The sequence below is a fragment of the Eulemur rufifrons genome, chromosome 16 (genome assembly GCF_041146395.1).
Source record: "Eulemur rufifrons isolate Redbay chromosome 16, OSU_ERuf_1, whole genome shotgun sequence".
NCBI lineage: Eukaryota > Metazoa > Chordata > Mammalia > Primates > Lemuridae > Eulemur > Eulemur rufifrons.
Window position 1 is genome coordinate 18187196 of NC_090998.1, and position 17265 is coordinate 18204460.

The 17265-nt window shown below is 36.7% G+C and overlaps 1 protein-coding gene across 8 annotated transcripts in view; it reads left to right on the top strand.

Annotated features, from left to right (window-relative positions):
* The window catches only part of PLEKHA5 (pleckstrin homology domain containing A5), a 230602-nt gene that overhangs the window by 103319 nt on the left and 110018 nt on the right, over positions 1-17265 (top strand). The window contains exon 1 of one of the 8 annotated variants that reach the window (XM_069491520.1): positions 13582-13723. The exons of the other annotated variants lie outside the window; for them this stretch is intronic. The gene's annotated coding sequence lies outside the window, so the exon portion shown is untranslated. Of the gene's footprint in view, positions 1-13581; positions 13724-17265 lie in introns of those variants that run through there. 8 annotated transcript variants of the gene reach the window in all.

Here is a 17265-nt window from a genome sequence, read left to right on the forward strand (position 1 = left end):
CTCAATACTTGTGTCATTAGGGAATTGCAGATAATAATAGTAAGATACCGCTGCATACCCATTAGAATGGCTAAAATCCAAAAACTGACAATACCAGTTGCTAGCAAGGTTGTGGATCAACAGGAGCTCTCTTATTCACTGCTGGTGGGAATGCAAAATTGGAAGACAGTTTGGCAGTCTCCTATAAAGCTAAACATAGTCTGACCATGTGATCCTGCAGTCATGCTCCAGGGAATTTACCCAAATGAGTTGAAAACTATGTCCACACAAAAACCTGCATGAGAGTGTTTATAGCAGCTTTATTCATAATTGCCAAAACTGGAAGCAACTGAGATGTCCGTCAGTAGGTGAATGGGTAAGTAGACTGTGATATATCCATATAATGGAGAATCATTGAACAGTAAGAAGAAATGGGCTATCAAGCTACAAAAAGACATAGATGAATCTTAAATGCTTACTGTTACGTGAAAGAAGCTAATCTAAAAAGTCTACATATTGTTTAATCCTCATAGATGTTCTGAAAATGGCAAAACTGTAGAGACAGTAAACAGATCAGGTTTAGAGGATGGAAGGAAGGGGTTACACAGGTGAAGCATAGGTGTTTTTAGGGTAGCGAAACTATTCTGTATGATATGTGACACTATGCACTTGTCTCAACCTGTTGAACTTTACAACACAAAGAGTAAAACCTGACTACGCAGAAAATCATTTGAGGTCAAGGGATCCCGGGATAGAGTGCAGACTATGACCCAAAAAACCCTAACTATTACAGATGTATGACACAACCTCACTGACGGGAATGGGGCAAAAAGGTGTCTGTCTGCCTCATTGACTTTGGAAATCAGTGGAGTCTGTAAGACTAAAGACAAAAGAAACTATGTCAACACTTTATTCCAGTAAGATCATCAAAAGCAAGGAAAGTCTGAGGAACTGTCACAGCCAAGAGAAGCCTAAGAAGACATGGTGACACAATGTAATGTGGTGTCCTGGGACAGAAAAAGGAAATTAGTTAAAACCTAAGAGAATCTGAATAAACTATGGGCTTTAGTTAATTTTTAAACATATTTTTTGACTATCCCACTTTGAGATCATAGTCTGTGGACATCTTCAAACAAAGCTACATTTTTTTATTCTTCAGTTATAGGTGGCTTGGGCATATTTGTGTTCATTTCCTAATTAACATCCATATACCAAATATTTTTGTAGTTTATAAAAATCTTGGTAGAATTTCCTTTTGAGATTGTAAGCCGGGCCTAATTAAATCATTTGTCAATTCTCAGCTTTAGGAATTACAGAGTGAACTCACACGTGTGGATGCCTTATGCTCACCACCCCTTACAGTAGTGCGTACTCAGTAATTGTTGACTGAAATAGTGAATGAGTGAAAAACTGACTCAGGTCCTAGAAACTTCCACTTACTCATAACCAGCCTCTTCTTGTGAAGAATTTGAAATGGCTTATAACAAAAAGACAATAAATTAATAATACAAAAATAAGGAATAATGGGACATGGAAAATCAGTACCAGAGAAATATATGTTAAGTCAGACCCACAGGGATGTGTAAGTATTTTTTTAAATATAAGCATGTCGGATTTTCTTTTAGCTACTCTTTAATTCTGGAATGACAAGCTCAGATGCCTATGAGAGCTAGGCAAATACTATAAATATGTGCAGTTGGGTCAAGTATAAGATAGTAGGAGGCAGTGGAGCCTCTGCTTACCCTACCAAAGGCATTCACTTCATTGAACACCATGCTTTGGGGAGGTAGCTGCCAGTTGCTTTCATTTTGGCCTAAAGTTTTGCTCAGTGCAGCAGCTCATATAATCCAAGGGATATTATTAGGTAAATAATAATATTTATCTATTTATGGGGGAAAGAGGAACAATAAATGAGAGTGAAATTTTTTCTTTAATTTTTTTCCATCAGTTATTGTGTAACATCAAAACCGATACCATCCGGCCGGGTGCTGTGGCTCACGCCTGTAATCCTAGCACTCTGGGAGGCCGAGGCGGGTGGATCGCTCAAGGTCAGGAGTTCAAGACCATCCTGAGCAAGAGCGAGACCCTGTCTCTACTAAAAATAGAAAGAAATTATCTGGCCAACTAAAATAAATATATATATATATATATATATATATAGAAAAAATTAGCCGGGCATGGTGGCGCATGCCTGTAGTCCCAGCTACTCGGGAGGCTGAGGCAGGAGGATCGCTTGAGCCCAGGAGTTTGAGGTTGCTGTGAGCTAGGCTGACACCACAGCACTCACTCTAGCCCGGGCAACAGAGTGAGACTCTGTCTCAAAAAAAAAAAAACAAAAAAAAAAACAAACCGATACCATCCAGATAGCTTTATAATTAAATAACAAATTAGGTAATTAGGTAGGCCTCACGTAACCTTGATTCCTGCATCCAAAAGGTTGTTGAGTGTCTCCTCCTCACAACCACTGGATGCTAAGGGGGAAGAATGTACACTGCTATTGTCTCGAATTTTATTCCATGCCATCAACATACACTGTGCCTCTGGTATTACAGAGTCTATACAAGTAATGACAGTGATACCACAATTGCCACCTGGTGGACAGTGATCAGAAAACACCATCAGATGTGAGAAGTCTCCTAATTTCAGAGCTGTTAAAATGTTTTTGTTTTTTTAAAAAAAGTACTTCTTAGAATAAATGAAATAGGGTGCTCTAAGAATGTTTATATAGTTTTTCTTATTGTGAGATAATATACTTTAGAACACTAGCAACTCATCTGGGAAATCCGGGGCTTTCAAACCACAGCCATACTTGTTTGTTTTTTTTAGATTTGCTAATTTTTTCTACGTCTTGAGTTTAATTTGGTGTTTCCTAAAGCACAGTACACATGTCACTGGTAGTGTATAAAATTATTTTTAGGAATGTTGTGGGCTAAGTCTGTCTGAGCATTCGCCTGCATTAATTCCTTTGGTGATTATGTGTAGCCTCTGACAGTTTGAGGTGTACGCTTCCCTCCCCATACCCTTGCTCCCCATTGTGTTAGTTCATGAAGCAAGTTGTAGCCTGAATTCTTCCGCACACATTATTGCCAAGTAAGTATAAAAACAGTCATTGAAATTCTTCCTGTAAGAATAGTAAAGTCCCTGCTCTGTGTCCTTTTTAGGCATTTCAACAAGCACCTTACATGAAAGATTAACTCCAAGTATAACAGTATTCTGGCAGAGGGATCAGTTAACTTAACGGGGTCAGGCTGCAGAATCCTTCACTGAGAGGTTGCAGAGGCAAATGAAATTCTGTACTGGGCCACTGCTCTGAATGTGTTTGGCTGCCGAGGTAGCCACATTCTTGTTTTCCTATTTATGTGAAGACCTCTAGCTAACCGCATAGTTTAAATGTCACTCATCTTACCTTGAAAAAGTATTTCCAACATCCCTTATGCTAATTAGTGAGCCCTCTTTTACAGATTCAGATAGTAATATTTTGAAGTGCCTGTTGTCTTAGTTGCCCTGAATGTGGATCGCTGATAGGGTATTTAATATGTTAACTAACTGCCTCCTTCTTCCACTGTTGATGCTGAAGTATTTTAAAGTCAATTACAGTGTAACAAGATAGACTTTTAATATTGTGTGTTGGAAAAAGTACAGCTTTTTTAAAAAATAAAAAACCTGCAATATTGCACATACTGTTTAGGGTGTGGCTATTTAAGTTGCTTTTTTAAATAAAATAACTCTCAAGTATTGATAATGATACCTGTGGACCTGTGGCGGGCACTCAGACGTGGCGGGCACTCAGACGTGGCAGAAGTTCAGAGATGTCCAGGAGTGATTGACATTTGGAGAACTATCGTTTAGTTAAATGTGTTTTGTTTTGTTTTTTTCTGGATAAAATTCTGCCATTAACTTCTTTTCTCACTCACTTGCCTGTATTGTTAGTGAGTATTGCCCTTATATGATACAAACCAGTTTTCTGCATTTCTTATAAAAACATCATCCCAAGGGGAAAAAAACCTACCTTCTTTATAACCAAATAGTGTCATATGCAGTTGAAAAAAACTGTTGCAGAAAAGGATGTTTAAATTAAATGACCTTGGCCGGTCACAGTGGCTCACGCCTGTAAGTAATCCTAGCACTCTGGAAGGCCGAGGAGGGTGGATCTTTTGAGCACAGGAGTTCGAGACCAGCCTGAGCAAGAGCGAGACCCCATCTCTACTGAAAATAGAAAGAAATTAGCTGGACAACTAAAAATATATACAGAAAAAATTAGCCGGGCATGGTGGTGCATGCCTGTAGTCCCAGCTACTCGGGAGGCTGAGGCAGGAGGATCGCTTAAGCCTAGGAGTTTGAGGTTGCTGTGAGCTAGGCTGACACCACGGCACTCACTCTAGCCCAGGCAACAGAGTGAGACTCTGTCTCAAAAAGAAAAAGAAAAAAAAGGAATCAGAGAGTTATAGGTATACAAATAGATTATTTAGAGTTGGAGAATATTCCTGTATAGCAATTTTCCAAATGTTTTTATTTGATTGACAATAATTTTGCTGTATAAGGAAGTGGGTTATATCCTCCCAGTTTCCTGTTGAGTACCTCTTTTGTGATATTTTCAGTCATGGAGAACTTAAAGTTTTGGCAGCTTAATCTTCCTTTTGTTGTTCATTGTTAATGTTTTCTAGTCACCTAATGCACTGACCTGGTTTTTCCATGCTAAATTACATTTTGACTGATTTAAGTATAGTTTATTACTTTGTCACAGAATGTGATAGATCACTCTTTGTGCCTACCAAATTGCTATCCACTCTTCCCTCCATCTTTCTTCCTATTGGAAAGAGTACAGATTTTGTTCTTGTGGTTTTTTTCTTTCATGTGCTCTGGGAAGGTGAGCTTCCTCAGCCCCAGTGTCGAAATAATACTTACTCTTAAGAGAGTTAATCCTATTCCCCATTCCAGTGACTGGTTGAAGCTGAAGAGCTTCTGTGAGTGGTTTAAACACAGAGCGATTTATTCTTTCAAATAAAGCAGTCCCACAGATAGATATTCTAAGGTGGAATTAGGACCTTAGATTTCTTACATTTTCCTGCTTCACCATCCCAGAATGAGACTTTGTTTCTCAAGATGACTTCATGGTCCAAAATGGCTGTCACTGTGTCCAAAAGGAAAAAATAATCAGAAAGGCCAAAAGAGTTAATTTCCTAGCTGAGTCAGCTCTCTTGAGAGCATTTTCTCTCAGAGGTCCCACGCAACACTCTTGCTAACATCTCATTGGCTGTGCCTCATTAATATGGCCATACCTGGTTGCAAAGGAAGCCAGGAAATGTAGTACCTAGTCAGGTGCGTTCCTTTCTGGAATAACGCTGAGCAAGAAAGCAAGAATTAGCAGTGGGAAACAATGACCCGTCTCTGCCACAGCTATGGTTGTCAAAGGTTGACTGCTATTGAGAGTTCATTAGCAGCTTTATAAGAGAACATTTCATTCAAAATCTAAACAGTAATATGCACTGAGTCAAACTTGTTTTTAAGTCAGTATCGAATCTCATTTGCTTTTACATTGATTTGTTTACTCATTCAGCTCATCATCTTTGGACAGTGAGAGCCCACTAAGATCCTAGCTTAGTGCTTTTAACAAATTAACTGCCACACTAGAAAGAAATTTTTTTCCTTGGGGCCACAGTGTTTTGTTATGAAAAAAGAAGAAAAACTTCAATCTTTTCTAATTTAATGAAAAATTTGTTACTTTTAATTGTTCTTTGTGAGTCATATGCAACTTGAAAAACAGTTCATGAGGCCCCCAAGGTGAAGAGAACTGTGAGTTGCATGTTTCACGAGGCCCGAGGCTCAAAACTAGCGTAAATTACATACAACTCACATGGCAGTCGTGGTGGTGGGCTGTTAGTAAAAGTCCTGTTTGATAGTAAGTGAAACTGCTTCATGGGAAAATCAACTGTCTCAAAGACAGTAAACCCAAACCCTTGCCAATCCTCATGTGACTTACGCTGCTCAGCTGTCTGTGGCCTACTTTGTAACAGCCAGGTCTCTTTGTCTGATGCTTCACAACCTTCAACCCTGCTCTTCACCTACCTTACTAAACCATTGCATTATAACACAGCCAAACTGACCATCTCATTTTTATTCCAGTCGTTTTTCATCATGACTTCCTATTTTCTACTCTCAAGATCCTACTCATCTTTTGCTGTGGTCCCCAAACCCTAGGCCCTACTGCCACCCACCCTTCTCCCCAACCATCCATGGAAAAATTGTTTTCCATGATTCCCTGAAGCTAGTCCCTAGTGCCAAAAAGGTTGGAGACCACTGCTTTATAGGGTTCAAGCTCAAAGCCCATTTATCTCTGCTCTATCTGATCTACATGTCTTTTAGAACAATAATAGATATTGCATAATGAACTCTATGTGTCAGACACCGTTGCAAGGGTTTTAATGGTTTCATTCATTTCATCGTAACAATTATGTGAGGGAAATGCTAACGTTCCACTCATTTTAGAGACGAAGAACTGAGGTACAGTGGTTTTCCTAAGGCCTGATCCAGGATTCTGATGTAGACAGTCTGGTTCCAGAGTTCATTTATGCTGTAGCATCTAATATTCTTACTTGTATTTTAGTTATGTATAATTTATCCCACTTACCCATCCACACCTGTTTTGGACATTTCATTTCTTTTCCATTTTTTGATTCTCCTACCGGATCTAGCAAAATGCTTCTTTTACAAAAAAAAGCATCACACTCTACAAATACTATTAGCCAAGGAATTAGATCTCAGCCAAGGTTTGTTTGACTTTTTTTAAAAACACTCGACAGCAATATGTGTAACTTTTCCAATAAACTTCCAAAATAAGGATAAATATTGTCATTTAAAAGAAAAAACTTGTTGGCCAAGGAATTTGTACAAATGAGGTGTGAAAATGGACAAAGAAATTTTCTCTCGAGTGCCAGAAATGCGAGTGTAGGAGTGTGATAAGTTAGAACTTGTTTTGGTTTTTAAGTAACTACATTAGCAGAGAAATGTATATAGTTTGTTTGGTTTTAAGGGAGAATAGCCATACCCCAGTAAAACTTTGTTTGGGCAGCCAAATGGTCTTCGTTGGAGTTCTTGACACAAGATCACATGATTGTGTCCGTTATGCAATATCATGATGAGTAAAAGGACCAGTTATAAAATCAGTCACTTTCTCAGGACTTTTCATTGAGTCAGTTGTAGAGATAAAAGTAACTCTTAGGTCCCAAGGCTATGTCTCAATAGTGAGTCTCCTTAACGTAGTCCTGCACTATGGTAGTAGAACTTTTAAACACATGTTTTTAAGTAAATCAAGCTAGCACACACAAAGTAATCATTATGATGAAAGTTTCTTTGGGGCCTATCTTTTGATGATAATGAAACTGGTAATACTATCATATGTTTGATTCTATTCCTGCATCAAAAACAGACCATGTGTCTTCCAGGCAGATGGTACAAGCATAGAATTGACTGTTAGTTTTTGAATAATAGATGTTTTGTTGGTAAATCAGGCTGTAGAAAGCAACTTAGATTTTATGATTTCATGATTTCTTTCAGAATGAAAATTAATCTATACACAAAGTATGTCAGTCACATTATTATTTAAAAATGTATATTCACATAAATATATATAGTTGTCAATTTTTAAAAAATTCAAAGAATTATGTTAAGGATTTAGATAAGGAAACTAAAGCTAAACTTATATTTGTTTTTTTACCCATATAGCTTAGATGTTTATTTCATATTCCTCATACTCATAATTTCATATTTATGAGTATGTTCTTAGGCTGAATTTATTGTGCTAGAATTTGAAGATTATCTTTCATAAAGCACAAGTATATTAGTTACCACTGCACATTTAAGGACAGTATCCATATATTCGAGTCTTTTTCTTCTTCTTTTTTTTTTTTTTTTTTGAGACAGAGTCTCACTCTGTTGCCCGGACTAGAGTGTCGTGGCATCAGCCTAGCTCACAGCAACCTCAAACTCCTGGGCTCCAGTGATCCTCCTGCCTCAGCCTCCCAAGTAGCTGGGACTACAGGCATGCGCCACCATGCCCGGCTAATTTTTTCTATTTTTATTAGAGACGGAGTCTTGTTCTTGTTCAGGCTGGTCTCTAACTCCTGACCTCAAGCAATCCTCCCCCCTCAGCTCCCAAAGTGCTAAGATTACAGGCTGAGCCACTGTACTCAGCCCCCTATATTTAAGTCTTCATACTATATTTGTTGCATATATACTCTTTGGAAATTTTTTGAGAACTGTAATGGTTAAGGTGAAAATGTAGTTAAAGATTTCAGAGACTATTAAAAGATTCACCACTCTGAATCCATTTTTTTTTTTCCATCAAGAGAAATTGCCTTCAAGCACCCAAAGATAGAGTTTAAATATGCCAAAGGAGATATAAATATAACCACACATTTCTCCTATAGCTCAGAAGTTGAGATGCCATATGATAACAAGGACACAGGGAAGAGGGATGATCAGTTTTAATGCTTACATCATTGCTGCCTTTCAGATCTTCTTTCTCACTTTTGTTTGCATTTGGTTGTATGAGTGAACTGATTAGAGTTAGTCCAGGTTCCCTGAGTATATATCTTACATTTATTGTGCAGAATAGTTTATATGCACCCATCCCTATTGGCAGATTCTTTGAGAGAGAGTATGTATGCCTCTAAATTTTGTTGGTCATGCTGATTGTTCCTGATACATACTACTGGAACTCCCTGAGTGATGGAGATTGCGGGAGAGCTCTCTGAGAAGTAACACCTGAGCTGGACCTGAATGATGTAAATTGGTGAGAATACAAGTTATGATAGAGTTCAGCAGGAAGCAGTTGTGGCTATTAATCTCACATAAAAAGTAGGAAAAATTTAGAAAAGTTTGAAAGAAGTAAAGGGAATACAAAAATGTCTAAATGAGTGTCTTACTAAACTGCCTTTAGGAGGCCCAGCTGGTTCATTGATGACCTGAGAACTTGACATTCTCAAATTAAATGGTTCCGAATCCTGTTACAAAGCAAATATATTTTAGTATTTGCCACTCCCTGCGGAGGAAGATTCTAGTGTATGAATGGCTTTTTTCATTATAATTGGTCTCTTCCTGAGCATGGTTATTTATGGATTAATTTGATTCTTAAATCACTCAACTCTTCCAATTACTTTTTCTAGGAGTTTGCTGTGTAGTGAAATTTTAGCTCTAAAAGCACACCAAGATAATTGAATCATCTTGAACATTTCTCAGGTAGTCAGTTGAAAATATCTGAACCGTTGTGTCATTGTCAAATGAGTATGACTAACATAGTGTTTAGAGGACTTTATTGGCCCAACACTCACATTGATTGTCTTCCTTGGTGGCATGGAGTTTATTCCTGTACTAGACTTTGGTTGCTGTATCAGTTTACCTATGCAGTAAGTTCATGGGATATTTGTATCTCAGGTTATCATTCGCTGTGAGTGTTTAATTTCTGTTGTGAGTTGATTTAGTCCCTACCTGATTACAAACTTTTAACAGAAGATAATGTGGGTATGAGAGAGGAAGATACTATATTTTCAAATTATTAATATTTTAAATTCACTTTTGTAGTTACTGTTACTTTGGCTTTTCTTTTTTTAAATCATGAGGACATGGTATGTGATATGCCATGATAAATGAATTTGGAAATCTGGGGGAAAGGAAAAGGAGGCTATTGTTATTCTTACCTTTGTCTCTCTGTAAACTTGGGGTTTAATATGCAATGTTGTCTTCTCATTGTGCTAGTATTTTTCTGAACTGAAAAATTTGTATTAAATGACCTAGGAGGTAAGAAATGAGTATTCAACTGATGAAACATTTGCATGCTTCATGGTGTACAGCACCATTAAGGTACTATATGGAGAAGAGATTGGTAGGAAATCTGTTCCTTACCCATTAAAAGAACTTCTATTTTCAATATTAGTAATAAGTAAATTGATTCCAAATTGTGGATACAGTTGGGTGCTGGTTATTGAGTTGTTTGGGCAGAAGCCTATTCTACAGAGTGAGTTCTGGAGAACTAGGTCACATAATTCATGGTCAAGGGTGGCACTTGTAAAAAGAGACTGGTCAAGAGTTAAATGCTACTGAGAAGTAACATAAGGACTGAAAATTATGAATATCACAACTACGTCTGCGGTCATTATCACAAGTATGTCTGAGAAATGTGCTGAAACACATTATTTGGTGGAGAATACTTAGGAGGTCCTCACTGGACTTTTTCTGTAGCTTTTTAGTGAAGCATGGTTCCTGCCCTATAGTAGAGAGATATGTGAAAAGAAAATCAGGATTAATTGAGATTTAGGATTCTCCACTGATTTAAAGAAGTTTATTAGCTCTGACAAAGTAATTGGGCATCAGCTTCCTTTTGTAAAATGTTGTTTGGGCAGAATTGAGAAAGCTAAACTTAACCATCGCCGACATTTGGGAAAAGCTGGGCAGAATCTTACAAGGCACTTGTGAGAATCACCCTATTTATATTTTTTCCTTAAATGAATAGTTTCTCTGTTAATTGGGCATCTTATGTAGATATGAAATTTCGATTACATCTTAAATTCATGCTTTTATAACTGCTGCTGCCTCTAACTGAAATCTCATCTTGAAACAGTCAGGTCAGCTGTCACTTACTTTGTTAACCCTTTTCCAGATTCCCCCTGGCATTTAGCCATTTCCTCTTCTGTGCTCTGCAAATCAGGTTATGTTATAATGATCTGTTTACAGCTTTCTGTCTCCTATTAAACCGTCAGTTCAGGCTGTTGTGCCCTTGAAAGGAGGGGCCTTATCTTATTCCCTCTATTATGACAGTGTTTTCACTGTGGTAGTCCTTCTGTAACCATGGTAGGTGGGTGAAGGGGCCAAAGCCTGACAGGTCCTAGAGAAACTGTTCAGGGTGCTGGTAACTTCATAATCCAAACACTGGGTTGACTTGTTACTTTTCTGAATCTCTGATAAGCTTCCAGAGTCTCTGAACAGATCTCTGCTGCTTCATTTTATTATTTTTCTCCTGGCAGCCATATGCAGAACCACCATGCCACTGTGTGATTATGCAAACATATTGTGCTACAGTTTTATTACAAAAATGTCTGCCTCCAGATGGGGTGATTTTATAGCATATACAACAATGAATACACCTAAACCAGCTCTGCTAGAATAGAATAATGTAAAATTCCTTCTTAGTAAGTTTTCAGAGATGTTTTAGAGGTAGTGGTGAGAACAGTGAAGGCTTTATTATATAACAGAAGGTTGAATTGGTTTGGGGGTAAGGGCAATAAGCTCACTACCTTTTCACCTTCATGTATTCTGTTTATTGGTTATGATTTATGTCATTTAAAGGGGGCTGTCCTTTGCTTTTAGAACTGTGGAAAAATGTTACTTCATTGACTTCTTTTTGATGTTTCTGAGAATGGGTTTGTTTTCTTTTTTAGTGTGAGAAATTTAAACTGAACATATTTGAGACTAGCAAAACCTTCGCTTTGAAAAAAATGGGAAAGATCATGAATCACTACTTTTCTAAAACATATGCAAACCCTTCTGGTTACAGCAAACTGTGTTGGCTTGCTTATCTATATTTCAAACTACATGATGAAACAATTTTGTTTTCTCAACTTGAGATGCTATTTTTAATTTTTGTTACAGCAGTTTCATATGAAAGGAATGTTTTAGCACCATTTACGTTACAGGCTAGGTTTAGTTGTAAGACAACTCAGATTCAGGTAGCTAAAAATTTTTATGCCATTAGCAGTCTAATAAGATATTTACGATATGTTCTGTAAAATGGTTTGTCCATGCTCTGTTACGAATCACCATTTTGGGTAAAGGGCATGAACTGTGGAAGAAATAGAGTCAGCCATTAAATGTGAGTCAGCATTTAATTAAACACTTATTATGTGGTAAGCACTGCTCTAATTGGTTTACACGGTTTTTCTCATAAAGTCTCACAGAAATCTCATGAAGATTAAATTATCTTTCTTTTCCATGTAAAGAAATGGAGTCTAAGTAACTTGCCTGTGGTCACAGAACTATTGAGGAGTTGGGCTTGAACTTGGATCATCTGACTCCAGAGTCAATGTGCTTTTAACCATTAAGTTGGACTGCCTCCCGTGTAAATAGACATATAAAGAAAAGTTTAACGTCACCTGAAATTAAAACATGCACACATAAACACACAATTAGAACTGTGTAATTTTCTATTAGATTTGCAAAGAAGAAAAATAATTATTGGTACTCAGTATGAGCAAAGATATGGTGAAAGAAATCTAATGCGCTGAGGTGTGAATACAAATTGTTACCTCTTTTGGGGGGAGAATGTGTGTAAATGTTGAAAACATGCACACGCTTTAACCTATCCATCCCACTTCTAAGAATTATCCTGGATAGCTAAATATAGAAAAGCACAAAGATGTCTGAGCAGTGATATACATTAAGTATTGTTTATAAGAGCAAAAAAATTAAAATAGAATGTCCAGTAGGACATAGGTTTAGATAATTGGAATGAGCAGTCATCAAAAAAGGAAAGTTAGGGCTGGGCACGGTGGCTCATACTTATAATCCTAGCACTCTGGGAGGCCGAGGCGGGTGGATCCTTTGAGTTCAGGAGTTCGAGACCAGCCTGAGCAAGAGTGAGACTCAGTCTCTACTAAAAAAACAGAAATTAGGGACAACTAAAAATATAGAAAAAATTAGCAGGGCATGGTGGCACATGCCTGTAGTCTCAGCTACTTGGGAGGCTGAGGCAGAAGGATTGCTTGAGCTCAGGAGTTTGCTGTGAGCTGGACTGACACCATGGCACTTTAGCCTAGGCAACAGAGCAAGACTCTGTCTCAAAAAAAGGCGGGGGGTGGGGGGAGTTAGGAATGTAATTACTGACATGGAAAGCTGTCCATGGCATTTACTGAGTGAAAAAAACATGTTGCAAATCAACATGCATAGTTTGAATGTGTTTATGTTTACGAACTCTGGTCTAAAAGGATGTTCATCAACATGTTAACAGCTGGTTATCTCTTCTACTAGTTAGTATAACTTATTAATCAAATGTCTGGGCAGTGGAAGCACTACCGGAGTTTGAATCCTGTTTGATCACTTACTAGCATTGTGACTATGAGCAAGTTACTTAACTACTCTGTGCCTCAGTTTCTTCAGGAGAATGAAGATAACTAGAATCTATCTTGCTGGGTTATGAGGCTCAGATAAGTTTGTAAAGTGATCAGTAAATCTGAACAGCTATCATTTCTGGGTTTAAAACAAGTATGTATCTTGAAACTAACAAAAAATGTTTTTAAAGGAGTCATTTTATTTGGCATGCTTACAATTTTAAAAGGAAATACCCATTTATTTAGAGCTAAGTATATTAGAATTCTCACTAAACGTTTTCTTCAAAAGCTATTTGCAACCATATATCTTGGTATTTTACCCTTACGCTATATGCTAATTTTAAGGGAATGGAAATCATATTTTACTCTTATGGCTCGAAGGCATGTATAATCACAACAGATTCTTCTGGAGGAGCTGCCTCAATTCGCAGCTGCAATGACATGTTAGAATGTGACGTCAGTGTGGTGTCAGACTTCCAGAGTGGCAGGCCAGCCCGACAGCCAGAGTGTATTTCCTTAGAGCTTGGTCCCTACAGTGCTCATTGGGAGCAGCTCAAAGACAAAGGAGTTGAGTCTTGTTTTTATTCCAGTGTTCTTTTTGCCTGTAGTTGACTGTCTTTTAAAGAATGTGATTTTGATGAAGATTGGTGAGTAATTCTTGTTACTTTTATGTATTAATAATAAATAGCTAATGACTAAATGAACAGTAGTCCTTTTTCTCAGTTAATGGTTCTGTGTTAAATAATCTTTGTAGCCCTGGTACCAGGAATGGTACCTAGTGTGCAAAGGATTTACATATCATAAACATTTTCTATAAATGAAGTATTGTTGTAGAAATGTAAATATATTCATTAGGTTTTCAAATGCTCGAATATTTTAAGATGTAAGGATTGAAAATGTCTTCCTCTTAGTCTCCCCTTAACTTTAACGTGCACGAATACGTAGTAGTTGCAAATTGCTATAAAGCCTAAAGATTTTATTTAAAATCTAAAAGTACCTTGTTTATTTTTTAACTTATTTGGAGAACAAGCTTGATATTTTCCCTCACTTAAAGAAAATTAGATGAATAATTCCTCAGATATTTCTGTGGAGATACTAACAATATTCACTATATAATGGTTTTTAAAAGTATATTAATATAGTCTAAACCAATTAACAATTAGTTGAAGCTGCTATTTGTTTAATTCTTTAATTATTTGGGCTGTTTCAGTGATGTGATTCATAGTAGGAATCCTTACTGACCTAAAATTTAAGAGCAGTATAATAGCAGGAAATTATATGTGATAGACAGTATTTCAGCATTTGAAGAAATTTCTTAATTTTTTGAGGCAATTAAGAATTAAGAATACTACCGCCATCAATTTTTTTTTTTTAGAGGCTGGGCGATATTCCTTTTAAAGATTTATTATTAACATTATCAATTCATATTTTTTTGAATTAGACTACATAAATTGATTTAGTTGTTTTGAAAGCATTCATTCAAGAAGTAAGTTGTATTTTGTTTTGTTTTATTTTTAGGTATAGCTATTTTGCTTATAACTTCTTTTTCTCCATTTTGTGTGGATGGATGATATTATTTTAACTTTATTTGTATAGTACAAACTAAAGCCTGCAAAGTCTATATTTTGCCATTTCTGGCACAGCTGTTTTTATGCAGGTTCAGTAATAGCCTTGTAATTTCAAGGGCTTTTAAAAGAATTTTCAAACAAAGTTTTCTCTTAAAGAATAGGTACTTTGTGTTTTTTAAGTCTAGTTGAGGAAAAGGCATAATGGAAATCCTTAATAAACATGTTAAGTATTTTCACTTCAATTTTCTGAAGATGTTGAAGAATAAAATTTACTCTACATGTTTTTATGTAACTAAATAGCTATTGAAAGGAAGTGATCTAAATCAGCTTTTTATATGTTAATATGCAAAGATAACAGATTTTAGAAATGCACAATAACTACCTCATAGTACAACTCCCAGTACATTATTCTTCTGCATTTAGCAGCATAGATATTTGAGGGCTGTCCGGAAAGTATCCAGCCATGTAAATACAGGATTTGAAGTTTACTTTATTTGACTTGACAGCCTTAATTCAAGATCCACAATTTTTTCTTTAAGTTGCAGAGTTTTCAGCTTCCAGCTAAGATTCTGCCCAATTTAAGTACATGGAGAATTCGTGGATATTTCTTTTCTCTTTAAAAATTTATCTTGAATCCACTTAAAATATTTGAACATGATTTTAAGTTTATGTTTTAAACTTAATCAGTAAATTGCTGTGGTGGTGATGAATTGGGACATAGTGTAAATTTAAACAAAGATGTTTTTGAGGCATTATGACATCTGAGGTCATTGATTGCTACTAAAGTTCAAGTGGGGAGAAGCTATTTCAACTTTTTTTCTGTATGAACAGGAAATTAAATCTGGCAAAAAAAAAAAAAAAAAGAGGAGGGCAGTGAGCAGAGCTGCTGGGATAACTTGAAGTTGACCTAAGTTTTACTCAAGACTAAAACAGTAGAGAATAGAGCACTTGTCTGTTTTCTAATGAATAAGGTACGCTTTCAGGAACGCTTTCCACCAATAATGTAGCCTGCTCAAAAAGTATAATTGTGCTACTCTTTGTTTGAAATTTATCTTAGTAAACTCAGATGGAATAGTATTATTGAAGCCCCTTATAGTCTTCAACTATATTTTTGTTTCCCAGTGGTAGACAGTACAAAACCTTTTTTGTTAGATGCTTAATAAATATTTTTAACATGAATAAATGAATTGACTAAGCAAATTAAATAAATTAGGATAGATATCTTGATCTGTCTATTAGAGAGATTCTGTCTTCACTCTAAGATCAAACCTGGCAATTATCTAGCCAATTAATAGCACACCACGCCTTGTGCTGTGGTAGAAGGAAATGTGTCTGGAGTCAAATACTGCCACCACAGTGTCGTGTAGGGGCCACTGGATTTTCCCGCATGTTGCTAAGTCATTGCCTGTTCTGCTCAGCCTGTCTCTGCTGTAGGAAGTGGGCTTCTTACTCTGCTGTTCTGGATTGGATTTCTGTCCCACTCTTGCCTCATCTGTAAGACAGAGATTTCTCAGTGCTTGGGGATAATGATTTGTTGACTAAACTGAGCCTTAATTAAGTGCTGTTTGCGTCACATAAATATATTGCTATTTGGATCTTGTCAGAGTTTTAAAAAATACATTATTTTGAAATTGAAGTGATAGAAAACCTAGGAGTGAAGCAAATACCTTGTTTCAAAACTTATGTAATATAATAAGTTTTATATACAAATATATTATTTAAAGCCTAGATTTTCAGCCACATTTCTATGGCCACCCCGCCCTGATCTGTGCTAAACTCTAGCCGCGTCTGACTACTGCTGATCCCACCAGGCTCAATTCAAATGGCAGTGACTTCTGTGATGCCTTCCCGGCTCTTCTCCTTTTAAGCAAGATCAGTCTCTCCTTTTTATTCATTTATGGTTGAAATATCACTCTTCAGGTTTATTTGTCTATATTTATAACACAGTGATTAAGGGCTGTTTCACCAGTGCCTAGCTCATATTAAATGAAAAAGAGTATTTGTCATGCTACAACATTAGCTGTTTTGAAAGTCATAGGGGTATCGTTTGACTTATGAGTAAACTACCTTTTTGTTCTTGAAGTTATTATTTGGATAAAGCTCATGCAGTATTTGAAAATGAGTAAATACTATGCAATGAAGAATAGTTAAATGATTAGCAATTTTTTTCTATTTGAATTGAACTATTTACTTTGTCAATTTGACTCTATTGGGAAGAATTTGTTTTATCCGCAATAAAATAATTGGATCTCTTCAAATTGTGTGGTAATTTATGTGTAAATTAGAATTAAGCTAACTTACTTTTTTTTTTTTCCACTTTTCCTTTTTTTTTTTTTTTAGAGACAGAGTCTCACTTTGTTACCCAGGCTGGAGTACAGTGGCACAATCATAGCTCACTGCAGCCTCAAACTCCTGGGCTGAAGTCATCCTCCTGCCTCAGCCTCCCTAGTAGCTGAGACTACAGGCGCACACTACCTCCCTCACCTGGTTAATTTTTTTATTTTTAATTTAATTTTTATTGTAGGGACTAGGTTTCACTATGTTGCCCAGGCTCATCTTGAACTCCCAGCCTCATGCGACCCTCCCACCTTGGCCTGCCAAAATGCTAGGATGATAGGTGT